A 14,610-nucleotide genomic window follows, 5' to 3' on the forward strand; every position below is an offset into this window, starting at 1 on the left:
TCTAAATGCACAGCTAACATGAGAAGAGCGAGAACGCTGCTTTGATGTTTGGAATATTTACGCAATCTTAGGGCCGATTTACGCTCGAGCCGCCCATCGCCGCAAGCCGCACCGCACGTGTGCGGTCGCGCGAAAGATTGCACGTATCAAACACTTGTGCACAAATTTCGGTTTACAATGTGTAAGGTACTGTGTACACAATGTAAACGGTAATTTGTGCAAAAGTGCTGGATACGTGCAATTTTTCGCGCAATCGCAAGCGTGCGGTGCGGCTTGCGGCGATGGGCGGCTCGAGCGTAAATCGGCCCTTAGGGAACTCATTTTGTGCTCGTGGGGTTAGCGCTAACACGCTGCTCGTCCCATTTTCCAATAAAGCGCTTGTAACTCCAACCACACAACACTGCTCTCTCTCTCTCTCTCTCTCTCTCTCTCTCTCTCTCTATATATATATATATATATATATATATATATATATATATATATATATATATATATATATATATATATATATATATATATATATATATATATATATATATATACCATAAGAAGCCAACAGACACCAAGGACAACACCGGAATATTACTTGTATTTGCTAATTCAATTAAAGCAACAATAAATTGATGAAATTGAACATGGATGAAAAAACAACTTCCTTTCTGCCGCAGGCGTCACAAGTACACGATCTTTTTGGGTGAAGGCAACTGGTTAATATACCCACACATGCTACCTGAAGGCATCAATGTTGCCTTATTCGAGACCCTCTTTAAGTTCACTGTATACGTATAGTCTGTTAGATTCTTGTCTGTCTGTTATGCTGCGCTTTTGTAGACACATAGCAATATTTTTATAGATCTTTGGCTCATTTTACACAGAAGCGACACATTATTGTACGGAGCAACTTGATATAAGGCGACGGTGTTCAGAGAGGTTCCTGATAAAACCAATATATGATGCAAAAGAAACGAGCAAGGCTTGCTTGCTCATTTAGCCGCCTGCAAGCGGCAAGCCATGTTTTCTTCCGGCATGTGCCTGTGCACGAAGGAGTATCAAAAGGTTGCAATTATTGTACCGTGAAATAATTTAATTATTTCACGGTACAATAAATAATAATTAAATTTTGCTTTGTAGTTATTGAGACTTCTTCTACGTAGTCACCGCTCAAATTCACGCATTTGTCCCAGCGTTTATTAATCCTCCACAATACTTCGTTCTAGGAGTTCTCCGATTCCATGAAAAACCACTGCTCGGTCGCGTGAATGCCTTTGTCGGTATTATCAAATTGCCGACTTCGCAGTGTATTTTCGCATTTTTTTCATATTTTTTACCATATAGTCACTTGGTGCCAGATGTGAAAAAAGTTCGGCAGCATGTTACACTCCTCTAACATGTGAAGGCGAAAACCTGCTGCACACTTGGTAATGCACCGTCTCGCATCGTCGCGTTGCTGCTTTCGCAGTTCGGCTTCTTCGGCTCGTTTCCGACGCTGGCTTCGCGTACTCGTATAGCGGAGTCAGACTCGCGTCAGCGACGTTTCTCTTCGACTTTGCGCTGCATCCTCTCAACAGGGGATTGAAACATATGCTGTTCTGTGCGTTGTATGCGTAGTTTCAATGAATGCACGCACTATTCGCTTCACTTTGCTGAGCGCTTGTAGCCTCAGCCTTACGGAGGTATGAGCCGTTAAGAACGTCACGTGTCTTTTTTTTTTGTACCACTCGACTAGACGCCGCGGTTCTGTGCGTTGTATACGTGATTCCAATGAATGTAAGCACTGTACGCTTCACTTTGTTTAGTGCTTGTAGTCTCTCCATTACGAGAACGATGAGGTACCGCATCTTGGCTTGCTTGGATATGACCCATTGCTGATGATGAACCATGGTTTTTGTGCCATTGGACCGGACGACGCGCTTTCTTCAAGGCCATCGGGAGTGTGAACCACTTAAGACTTTCGCCTTAATAAGCTGGAAAGGGCAATATTTCGTAGCCACATTGTTTTGCTGCCACAGCAGCAGTTTGAAATTAGTGCCCGGGTGCATTATCAGCGCGGGGACGGACGCTTTTGGAGATAATATCATGGCGTGTTTGCTTCAAAACATCTCGCAATTTATTCATTAGGGAGCAGTAATATGTGATGGTGATAGTCAGATCTTTATTAACCCTTTAAGTGCCGTGAACGAGTCTTACTCATTTCCATTCTTTTTTTTTCCATTAGCGCTAGAGACTAGTCTGTCCCGTTCACGTGTTTGGGTGCTCTTTTCAAATGCCAGTAACGGGCCGGACTGGTCCAATGTGTTTTAACGTACTGGCGAGTTCCCTCTTTGTCTCCTAGGAGGCCTACAGGTTCCCTTCGTTTACGTTAGTCCGGCAGAGATATTAAATATAGTGGCTACCATTCGAGTGTTGTCACGCCCGTAGAAAAAGCGCGGTGTTCTTTTGATCGACTCATCAATCTCCGAAGATGATTTGCTCCTGCATGAATGCATTGACAGCGATGGTAATGTTTTCTGTGCTGCAGACATCCAGTCACTCTGACGTTGCCAACTACCACGATAGTTTTGATACGGCGCGGCAGTGAATGAACTTAGATGAAGGGAACCTTGCGAAAGCACCTCCTCGGTTTAAATTTGCGTGTTTTCATATACAAGTTGTAATATTACTATCATCAAGGCATATATATTTCGAATCTCTAAAAAATTTTCTGTCCATATGGGCAATAAAAAAAGAAGACATTTTCTGAATGCATTTTTATATTTTTGCCTGTGCTTATAAGGTTAAGGTAGCCTGTCAGTATGACTCGACGACGATTCCAGAGTGCCAAAAGGGATCTTACCTGCAGACTTTGGCAACTTGGCCTTTTGGAAAGACGAGAATCGGAGTACTTCCACTTTTTGCTCATATATTTAGTATCTGTATCAAATAGGTTCCTCCAACCTTCGTACACTGCTACCAAATGAGTAAAAAAAATCCTCTTTGTCGCTCTCCAAAAGAGTTGACTGATTGATCACATCTTGTTTGCCGGTGCAGACGAGCTAGCAGTCCTATTACCCAACGTGCAAACACCTTAAACATATTGTGCCGTTGAGTGGAAGAAGATTGAGCGCCCACATCGTTTTCTTTCGCCCTTGTTCCTCTCAGCGACACAACGTGACGCACCAACCGGCTCAACAGCCAACGATTCTTACCTTAAACAAGAGCAGTTTGTCGTGAATTGTGCTCCAGACGCTACCGTAGCTTAAGCCTGTTTCGTGCGTGAACACTTGAATGGTAATTCGTCGATCTAGCAGAACGAGATATTCCCCTTTTTCCTCTGTGACCACATCAGCAGCGAAAGACAGTCGACATACTCTAGGCTTGTCAGTGAGACACAGGTGACCAGCAGTGAAAAAAAAAATGTCATCACAGCTGTGGCATATGATTAACAATCATCACCACAGACCGTCTTCCTTACATCATGAATTCACTGCCCGCTATAGTTCTTCAAGTGTAGAATGTTTAAATCGCTATGAACCTCAATCTTCTCCACCTTTCGGGACACTGAATTCTACTGCCACCAGCCAAAAGATAGCAAATAAATAAAAGACGTAGTAGCCCATGTAATTTCACTGTCATGTGCATTGACTTCAAGGATTACACAGAGAAAAATTTATTCCCGTAGTTCTAATAATTATACACAATGATCAAACCTTTTTGATGCCTCTTGCATACGCTGAATGAACTGAGTTTAAACCAGTGATTCGACTCACACGACCGGTCCTACTGGCGCTTTAAAAACCATGACTAGGCACCGCCGAAACTAACCCGCGTTCCCCAACGCTGGCCAGTTTGACGATATTGATAAGTGTTGCTGTTTTAGTCTTTTGCGAATGTTCGTTTTCACTGGATTACCACTGCCATGAAGTTTCCGCGCAGCGCAAGACGTGCCTACGGCATCCGAAATATATTGAACGTAATCGAAAATTCTATAGCGAAAGAGGCGTGTCTAATCGGATGGCGCGCGCGTCGCGAATAGTGTTGTACAGGTGGACTAAACAAAAAATGAGAATGGCCCGAGCATGCCACCTGCATGAATGCACTACCCCACTCTCTCTCAACCAGTTCGGAAGCCACATACGTGTGCAGGTTCATCCGGAAGTGTTTGCTACCAAGCCTGGATTTCGCCGATCCAACTGCACAGGTAAAGCTCGCAGGTCGCACACTCGGGCGTCCCCATATCTTTTTAGTCCCCTCGCCCTTTCTCGAATGCTACGCAAGCAGCGGCGATTATAGGGGACAGTTTGAAGATACAGACAGTGGACGTATACTCTGCCCGTGGGAATAGATAAAAAATTGCATGTTGGGGTTTTACGGGGTGCCAAAACCATGATCTGATTGTGAGGCACGCTGTAGTGGGAGACTCCGGCTTGATTTTGACCACTTGGGGCTCTTGGACGGGCACCCAATGCAAGGTACAAGAGAGTTTCTTTTCACCCTAATCGGGAATAGATTCGATAAGGGACAATTGTTCTCGTCGATATCGTTGTGATCTGAGTGGTATACTTGTCTTTCAGCGCGCAAGTTAATTCTTTCAATGAACAGTTCAATTCTTAGCTCACAGATCTGCCAGTGCTTGGTTTTTGACACTCTCAACAATGTGACAAATCCTAGATTACCGGTCTCTGCAAGCGTTTAACGTTTCAAAACACACAAATATGCAATAAGCGAGGCCACAGAAAAGGTTTTCACGTGAACATAATCTTGGATGCGATTTCGCATCAAATGGTAATTAAGCGAGGGTATATTCTTCATAACTTCGCTATTACGAATATATAGTCACAGCGTGGATACAGGCAACTGATTCCGTAGTGTTGTTTGGTAGCACAAAGCAATGCAGTGTGGCAATAGTTGTACATGAACAGGATGATGCCATTAGTTGAGCGTTTTCAGGCTTGTCTTACGTAGGCCTTATAACGGTGACAAAATCACGCCAAATAAAAATCTTAGCTCTCTCACTGTTAAAAGGAAGTTTTATCTCGGGTGCTCTTATCTAAATACATGTAAAAGTAGAAATAGTTTTTCTCAGCAGCCAGTGAACCGAATTTCACTAGGTTCGATGCACTTAAAAGAAAAACTTAAAATCTAGGGACAGTTGGTTTCGAATTTTTGATTTAGGTTGCCAACATTTTATTAAAAATTGGCAAATATCGCAAATTTTGGTACAACGAAACTATCAAGTATACAACTCTGTAACTCAGCAACGAAAAATGATATCACAATTCTCTTAATTGCATCTGGTAGTACATCCAAAGCGGACAAAACTGATATGTTACAAATGAATCTAAAAGAGAGAGAAAATAATGTAGAGAAAGGCAGGGAGGTTAACCAGAGGTAGTTCCGGTTGGCTACCCTGCGCAGGGGGAAGGGTTAAGAGGGATAAAAAGAGAAACAGAGTAGAAGGGGGAGATAGAAAGAAAGGGAGACAAGCACGAACAAAGTGCGTACTCTACAGAGCGGTAGGGGGCGGCATTCTTAGAGTCTGTCGTGAAGCCCCGTGGACCGCAAGAACCTTACTAGCGCGAGTAAGGCCTTCAACGCGGATGTTCTTTCGGAGCATTGGCCTAAAGCTTTTAGTTCTGAAAGTGGACGATTGTCCAACTGGTCCAGCACTCTGCACATCACTTGTCTCTCAGCACTGTATCGCGGGCAGACACAGATAATGTGTGCGAGCGTCTCGTCGATGTTACATGTGTCGCACGTGGGGCTGTTGGCCATTCCTATGAGGAAAGCGTAGGCGTTTGTAAAGGCAACGCCTAGCCACAGACGGTAGAGCATAGTCTGGTCACGTCGGGGTAATCCAGGCGGAAGGTGCATCCGTATGTCCGGAGACAACGAACGCAACCGACACATTGTGAAAACATTCGAGTCCCACAGGGACAAAGTACACTCACGGGACATCAATCGCAGCTGAGCCGCAGCGTCTGTTCGTGAAAGCGGAATGAAGACTCGTTGACCACTTTCATGTGCAGAACGGGCGGCTTCGTCGGCGTGGTCATTTCCGCTGATGTTACAATGTCCTGGAAGCCACTGAAAGATTATGTTGTGTCCCTTGTCATAGCTTTGGTGATATATGTGCCGAATTTCTGAGGCCAGTTGTTCATTGGGTCCGTGGCGCATTGGGCTTCGTATGCACTGAAGGGCTGCCTTGGAGTCACTAAAGACTGTCCATTGTTGCGGTGGCTGAATCTAAAAGAATTTAGTAATACGCAAATACAGCTTTTTCAATACCCTCGTACAGAACGTAATGAATTCACGTAAGATACAAATTGACACATCGAGTTTTGCCGCTTTGAATGTTCTATTGGATGCCGTTTACACAACCGCAGTACGTGTTCTTGATGCAGAGCTATTAATTTGTAAATTTCGTACTTCTATCTTTTCCGAACTTTTGAATTTTGAAAATTTCATTAACAATATTCAGGCCCTGATTCAACATCCCGCTCCCAATAGTCACTAGAATTTAACTTTCCCTCGAAAACGCAACAAACTTTATTAAAATCCGCCCAGCGGTTATCTCAGAAAAGCCTTTCTGCGTTTTACATGCATGTATTTGAATAGGCGGCATCGGAGTTGGGCCTGAGATAAAGATTCCTCTTGAGGCTGATGAAATGAGCAGAGGCCGCTGGGGATTTGGACTTGGTTCCGAGCGTAACTCGAGGCAGAAATTGGCGGTGAGCATCTGATACTACGGGAATGCGTTTGGATGTTAGTTGATTGGTTGATTTATCTCGGACGTTCTCACAGACTCGTTCCGCTCCGTTCACGTTAAAGGAGCAACGCCTGCTACGAAATACGTGTTATTATGGTGCATGTATCCACTGTGCATTCTGTGAAGGCTTTTATAATTTTTTTTAAGAAGGGTAACGAAATAACTCATTTTGGACAGGGCGATCGAGTGCAGATCACCTCAGTTGACTGACGACGTTTCTTACGTGGGGCTTTCTGACTGAATCCATGAATTTTGTGTCAAGTGATCAGGAAGAATAAGATGACAAAACTGTGTGTCTATTGTTAGAAAACTCTATCAGTTTGCATAGTAAATACGAACAGAACATGTGCTATTCCGTAGAGCACATTCAAAAAACTGTTTTGATTCAGGAAGTGAACGAGTAGCACGCCCATGTACGCCATAATTAACGCGAAACCGAACGTGACCTGCAGCTCGAGACCCTAGACAATCTATTGCTGGAATTCAATAGCGGGAGGTGTACTGCGGAAATGCAGATGTGTTCCTTTGATCACACCACTTATTTTTCACTCTACGGACGACAAAAGTTACACAAAGCGACACCCTTTGTACAAAAGAGAGAGCGAATTTATACAGGAAAAGGAAGAAAGGTCAGCCTGAGGTCAAACTCTTTCTATCCTGTCAATCTGCACAGAGAAAAAGAAGACAAAAAGACGTGTTGTTTAATTATAAGAACAGACTGGACGATGGGAAAGTAACCGAATTCGCGTCTGGGGAGCTCGTTCACAACCACAAGTCTAAACCTGCCATGCTTGAACATTTCAAGGAACTCCCACCTAATTCGCCTATAGCCATCAGTAAGACGTCTCAGTCAATAGTCTATTAATTTCTAATTAGCGCTAACAAAGAGAGCAGTGTCTGCCGTTCGAACGCGTTAGTGATGGCAAACAAGAAGTATCTGCTCCACATTCTAGAGCCATCCGCACAATGTCGCAATCTGCGCAGTTAACTTCACACATGTTTCTTCACTTCACTTCACTTTATTACCTTAAAAACCCCATTAGAGGGGTATTACATAAGGGGTGGTTAATAAAATAAACATTAGAAACAGGCGTTCATTTTGAGATATGGGTGAGAACAGCTTCAGTAAAGGCAGATGGGCTTGTGATGGCTGCGATGGCGTGTGGAAGGCCGTTCCAGTCCCTTGATGCTCGAATAAAAAATGATGCTTGAAAAGTGGTGGTCGTTTTTCCATGGGCTTCGGCTTCATCTTGACCGGCTCCGGCAGCGCACGGGGGTCGTTGCGTAGGCCCTTTTTGTTCCACGCAAGGATGACTGGCACCCAGGGGCAGAAATGGCCCACGTCCGGCCTCCGTGACTCCTAGTTGTTCTCCAGGAAGTCGGGCGAATCGATACTGAAGCACATCACGATTGCGCCCGTGTCCTGGTACGACAACGGCCGCAAACGGTCGAAGTCTTCCGGCCCCGCCATGTTCCACCGTGCCAGCTCCACCTAGCTGCCGTCAACTTCGGTGGCGGCAATGCAGGAGGCAGCGACTGCGGTCTCCGGAAACTGATCCTTGCTGAAGACGATCAGAAGACAAGTCTTCCAGCCCGCGCGGTCTCCGTCGATCACTAGCAGTTTCCTGGTCGCCGCCTTCTGTGGCACTTCTTCCGTGGGAGCCAAGCTTCCTTGAACGGTTTTCTTCTTCTTCTTCTGCTTCTTCTCGCAACCTTCTTGCAAAGAGAATTCGAGAGCTTACGGTTCACACTGCATCAAATAACTGAGTTTATACCGTCCCAAAGGAACCCTTCATGAATATATGAAAAACGGCGTTGTGCGGGCTCCGGATTCATTTTTACCAACTGAGACTCTTTAGCAAGACAGAAAATTGGGGGAGTTGGAGCGGATTCACATTTGGAGCGAATTCACATTCACAATTTTTGAGGATGTTCACTGAAACACCTTGTATGTGTGTTATGTGTGTATGTAATGAATGTACAATATGTTTTATGCATAGGTATGTTACACTTACAAGGATATATGAGGGGGTATAGCACCATATGTGTAAAATACTAACTCTTTCATGAGACAATGGAGTAGCCGGCGCTGCATTCGTGCACCAACATTCCATTCTGTCATGTCAACAATACAAAAGAGAAACTAAGAAAGTTGGATATTTTTAGCAAGTTGCTAATTGTATGCTTATTTCTGTCATGCCAAAAAATGAAATCCCGCGAAATATTAAAATTAACACGCGACTACATGCCCATTCGCAGGCTATATTCGCAGTCTGTGACCCTTATGGTCTCGTAATAAGTATGTCAAGTCCGCATCTAGGTGTAAAGGAGATGAACGGATAGGCAGTGCACCGATGCATCACCGCTGTCCTATCGGAATTTTCCGCCTACTCATCATTTCGAAGTTGGTCGTCCTTCGTCAAATGATAAAATAACTAACTAGGGCTACTCTATTGCGATGAAAATACGCTACGTGTATTCGAACTTTATCGTACTTTTTCGAAATGTTTACCTTAGCTCCATATTATCCTATGTGTATCCATAACGGTTCGTTTGAGCGCATTTATCATTCGAGCACGCGCTCTCGGCTATTAGCAATGATGCATCCGTAGCTTCTAAGGCATACCAAATTGCGCTTTTGTGGCATAGGTATAAATAATCAACTTTCTGTATTCCGTGTCAGGCAGTGCAAATGAGCACAAAATACTGACGTATGCACCGTTCACGTGCACCATCACGCCAGCCAGCCATCTGCTATAGCTGGCGCCGTATGGCATATCTAAGAGATTACACTGTCGCACGAGTTTCGCAAGCTGCTTTCCAAGCTTGGCTCGTCACATTCGTTGCTCATGCCAATACCTCTCCGGAAAAACGATGGTGTAATGAAGCAGACGACCCGAGCCTTGCTTACGCCAAAGCTTGTCTTGTTCGCCTACGTTACAGTGATCCTCAGAAGCTGTTTCCATTGCGAATAAACCTTCTTACATTTGGTGAAGGTGCGAAGTAGTGAACGAGGTGGCGGCGCGCACAACATTGAGACAAAGACAGTATTGCGCGTGAAATTCCTCCAGCCCCCATCTGGTTTCTCACCGGGGACGGGAAGAGGTTTATTCTAGAGCGCAGAATGCACTTCGTATTCTTCACCCTCCCGACATGCAAGGTGGCCGTCGTTGCAGTCTCGCGAACACCGTCCTTGGCCTTGGAGGAACACTCCCGGTGCCGTCATGTAGGCATTGGTCGCCTCCGCTACGATGCATTCTTCCCCAGGCGGCATGGGCTTCGGCTTCGTCTTGATCGGCTCCGGTAGCGCGCGGGGGTCGTTGCGTAGGCCCTTTTTGTTCCACGTAAGGATGACTGGCACGCAGGGGCAGAAGTGGTCCACGTCCGGCCTCCGCGACTCCCAGGTGTTCTCCAGGGAGTCCGGAGAATCGATACTGAAGCACATCACGATTGCGTCCGTGTCCCGGTACGACAACGGCCGCAAACGGTCGAAGTCTTCCGGCCCCGCCATGTTCCACAGTGCCAGTTCCACCTAGCTGCCGTGGAGTTCGGTGGCGGCAATTGCAGTAGGCGGCGACTGCGGTCTCCGGAAACTGATCCTTGCTGGAGACGATCAGAAGACACGTCTACCAGCCCGCGCGGTCTCCGTCGATCACCAGCCGTTTCCTGGTCGCCGCTCTTTGTGGCAGTTCTTCCGTAGGAGCCGAGCTTCCTTGAACGGCTTTCTTCTTCTGCTTCTTCTCGCAACCTTCTTGCAAAGAGAATTCGAGAGCTTACAGTTCACACTGCACCAATAAATTGAGTTTATACCATCCCAAAGGAACCCTTTATGAATATATGAAAAACGGCGTTGTGCGCGCTCCGGATTCATTTTTACCAACTGAGACTCTTCAACAAGACAGAAAATTGGGGGAGTTGAAGCGGATTCACAGCTGCTTTTGGTAGCGTGACAACACGAGGACGAAGAAGTTTTGGACTGACAGGACACGCGCTATTAATCGCGCACGTTTTGTACATATGCAGTATATATGTATGTTATCCACATACAGCATGATATATACCGGGTGTTCCAGCGAACACTTTCAAAAATTTCTGAAGGTTACCTGTGCCAGATTGCACCACTCTAGCACATGAGCTGGTTGGGCAACTTGAAGCGGCGGACTTAACTTGAAAAAAAATGAAATGCATGATCAACTAATACCCAAAAATTTTCCAATAAGGTTTTTAACTAATTACCTTATGGCCCATAGTGCAATTTACAAATTGCAGCCGTGGAGTTCGCAATGCGGATCCACTTGAAACTGGTGTCATCCTGAGAATTCTTTCTAATATATTAATTGCAGAACTTTGCGGAGAAATGCATTCGCCTTCAAGTTCCTTCCTTAACAAAACGTTGTTTTATGCATTGACGGACAAAAGCAACTGGAACGCCAATGCATTTATCTGCAAAGTTCGGGAATTAATATATCGAAACTGGTGACATTCCCAGAGTTCGTTCCAAGTGGATCCGCCTTGCGAACTACATGGCTGAAATTTGTTAATTGCAATATGGAACATAGAGTAATTAGTTAAAAGTTAGCGAATGTTTGTTAGTTGATTATGCATTTCACCTTCTTGTGCAAGTTATGTCCGCCTCTTTGAGTAGACCAGCTCACGATCTATATAATTGTGCTATCTGCCATAGGCAACCTATAAAAATGTTTGAAGATGTTCACTGAAGCACTCTGTATATGTGTTATGTTTGTATGTAATACATGTGCAATATGTTTTGTGCATAGGTATGTTACACGTACAAGGACATCAGAGGGTAAGCACCATATGTGTAAAACACTAACTCTTTCATGAGACAATGGAGTAGCCGGCACTGCATTCGTGCACCAACATTCCATTCTATCATGTCAACAACACAAAAATGAAACTAAGAAAGTTGGACATTTTTAGCATGTTGCTAATTGTGCGCTTATTTCTTTCGTGCTAAAAAAATGAAAGCCCGCGAGATATTAAAAATAACACGCGACTACATGCCCATTCGCAGGCTATATTCGCACTCTGTCACGTTTATGGTCTCATAATATGTCAAGTCCGCACCTAGGTGTCAAGAAGATGAACGGATAGGCAGTGCACCGATGCTTCACCGCATGCAGTCCTATCGGAATTTTCCGCCTACTAATCATTTCGCAGTTGGTCGTCATTCGTCAAATGATAAACCAACTAACTAGGGCTATTCTATTGCGATGACAATACGTTACGCGTATTCGAACTTTATCGTACTTTTTCGCAATGTTTACCTCAGCTCCATATTACGCTATGTGTATCCATAACGGTTCGTTTGAGCATCATTCGAGCACGCGCTCTCGGCTATTAGCAATGATGCATGCGTAGCATCTAAGGCATACCAAATTGCACTTTTGTGGCATAGGTATAAAAAATCAACTTTCTGTATTCCGTGTCAGGTAGTCCGACAGAGCATAAAATACTGACGTATGCACCATTCACATGCACCATCACGCCAGCCAGCCATCCGCTATAGCTGGCGCCGGATGCCATATTTCAGAGATTACACTGTCGCGCGAGTTTCGCAAACTGCTTTCCAAGCTAGGCTCAATACATTCGTTGCTCATGCTAATAACTCTCCGGAAGAATGATGGTGTAATGAAGCAGACGACCCTAGCTGTGCTTACGCCTAAGCTTGTCGTGTTCGCTTACGTTACAGTGCTCGTCAGAAGCTATTTCCATTGCGAATAAACCTGCTTACACTTGGTGAAGGTGCGGAGTAGTGAACGGAGAGTTGGTGGCGGCGCGCAGAACATTGAGACGAAGACAGTGTTGCGCGAGAAATTCCTCCAGCCCCCATCTGGTTTCTCACCAGGGACGGGAAGAGGTTTATTCTAGCGCGCAGAATGCACTTCGTATTCTTCACCCTCCCGACATGCAAGGTGGCCATCGTTGCAGTCTCGCGAACACCGTCCTTGGCCTTGGAGGAACACTCCAGGTGCCGTCATGTAGGCATTGGTCGCATCCGCTACGGTACGCCCTTCGCCAGGCGGCATGGGCTTCGCCTTCGTCTTGACCGGCTCTGGTAGCGCGCGGGGGTCGTTGCGTAGGCCCTTTTTGTTCCACGCAAGGATGACTGGCACGCAGGGGCAGAAGTGGCACACGTCCGGCCTCTCTGACTCCCGGTTGTTCTCCAGGGAGTCGGGCGAATCGATACTGATGCACATCGCGATTGCGTCCGTGTCCTGGTACGACAACGGCCGCAAACGGTCGAAGTCTTCCGGCCCCGCCATGTCCCGATGTGCCAGCTCCACCTAGCTGCCGTCGACTTCGGTGGCGGCAATGTAGTAGGCGGCGACTGCGGTTTCTGGAAACAGATCCTTGCTGAAGACGATCAGGAGACACGTCTTCCAGCCCGCGCGGTCTCCGTCGATCACCAGCAGTTTCCTGGTCGCCGCTCTTTGTAGCACTTCTTCCGCGGGAGCCGAGCTTCCTTGAGCGGTTTTCTTCTTCTTCTGCTTCTTCATCTCGCAACCTTCTTGCAAAGAGAATTCGAGAGCTTACGGTTCACACTGCATCAATAAATTGAGTTTATGCTGTCCCAAAGGAACCCTTCCTGAACATATGAAAAACGGCGTTGTGCGGGCTCCGGATTCATTTTCACCAACGGATGACTGGTGCGATGAGATATGATTCTCATCTCAGTTCTCATCATATGATTCTCAGTTCTCATCGCACCGGATGACCGGTGCGATGAGAACAAGATTAACGTAGCTACTTGCCACTTTAAGAGGAGTTTTTTTTTTTTTTTTCTGGTGGTGCAGAAATTATTAAAATGCTAGGGAGCGCAAGTTGCTGCACCTTCGCCCGGCTGGGACAAAGCGAGTCGTATATACTCGCGCTCACTCTTAGGCGGCGCCGTGTATGAGCGCGGCCAGGGTACGTCAACCGGAGTTTGATTACCGCAGCCCCTCGGCCATCCTCGACTTCTTCCTGACGGTCGGTGCCGAGTCGGACATCGTTAGCGATCGGTGATGTATGGCACTTTCGAAAGAGCTCCGAGATTGGCGCGTCCCAAGATAAGCCGGAGAAGCTCTAGCGCGTCCGGTGGGCCGCGTCGCTGTGTCATTGCGGCGAGTAGCTGCTCCTCGCTTGCAGCGAGAAAGAGATAAAAGAGCACCAGGCAAGAGCGAGAAGGGAGCTCTTTCCGAAACGTACTGACCATTTCCCGTATCAGGGCTTGTAGGGACCATCATGAAGGGCTCAGCTTTGCGCATTACCTCGATGGCGGATCCAGGCGACTTTGCCCTCTCTCGATGGTGAGGAAAGACGGCTCGGTTTTTGCGTACTGCGTTGTGAATGCAAAGATAGCGAAGTAGGGAAGGAAGGCGCTGTTACAAAGATAAAAATTCGACGTCTTTTTTTTTCCTTCTTTTGTGCGTGGTTTTATGAAACACTAACGTACCTGTTTTTTACCGGTAAATACTTTAGATATACCTTCTCCCTGACTTGTGGTGCTTTTTGTCCCTCGCATTTTGTATAAGCTATCACGCTCCTACGTTGTGGTCTGTTTGGTAATTATTCTCTTTCACGGTGTTCTCTCTCTACACATGTTATAGCATTAAACTAAAGGGAAGACTAAAGAGGCCTTTCGATTCATCTGATAGCGTTTGTTACCATCGATCTTGGGACTCCACTCTTGGCTTACTGACAATGGCGAGAAGAACATTTTGCGCGAAATGTTCTCTGTCACGCTCATTTTCGGTTAGCGTGTACTTACTCTTTCTTCGCAGACTTAGATGTCCTCAACGAAAGTGTTGTGATTTAATGCGAATTCTTGCAAAATGCACACTGCAATAGTCGGCCTTGGG

The 14,610-nt window shown here is 45.9% G+C and overlaps 1 protein-coding gene and 2 pseudogenes across 3 annotated transcripts in view; 1 reads left to right on the forward strand and 2 right to left on the reverse strand.

The window, feature by feature from the left end:
• The window catches only part of LOC135901601 (Kv channel-interacting protein 4-like), a 568,045-nt gene that overhangs the window by 152,148 nt on the left and 401,287 nt on the right, over window positions 1-14,610 (forward strand). The gene's annotated exons all lie outside the window — the stretch shown is intronic.
• LOC135901653 (ras-like GTP-binding protein Rho1) lies at window positions 8,238-12,292 on the reverse strand (annotated as a pseudogene).
• Window positions 12,465-13,266, reverse strand: LOC135901626 (ras-like GTP-binding protein Rho1; annotated as a pseudogene).

This window comes from Dermacentor albipictus, chromosome 1 (genome assembly GCF_038994185.2).
Source record: "Dermacentor albipictus isolate Rhodes 1998 colony chromosome 1, USDA_Dalb.pri_finalv2, whole genome shotgun sequence".
NCBI lineage: Eukaryota > Metazoa > Arthropoda > Arachnida > Ixodida > Ixodidae > Dermacentor > Dermacentor albipictus.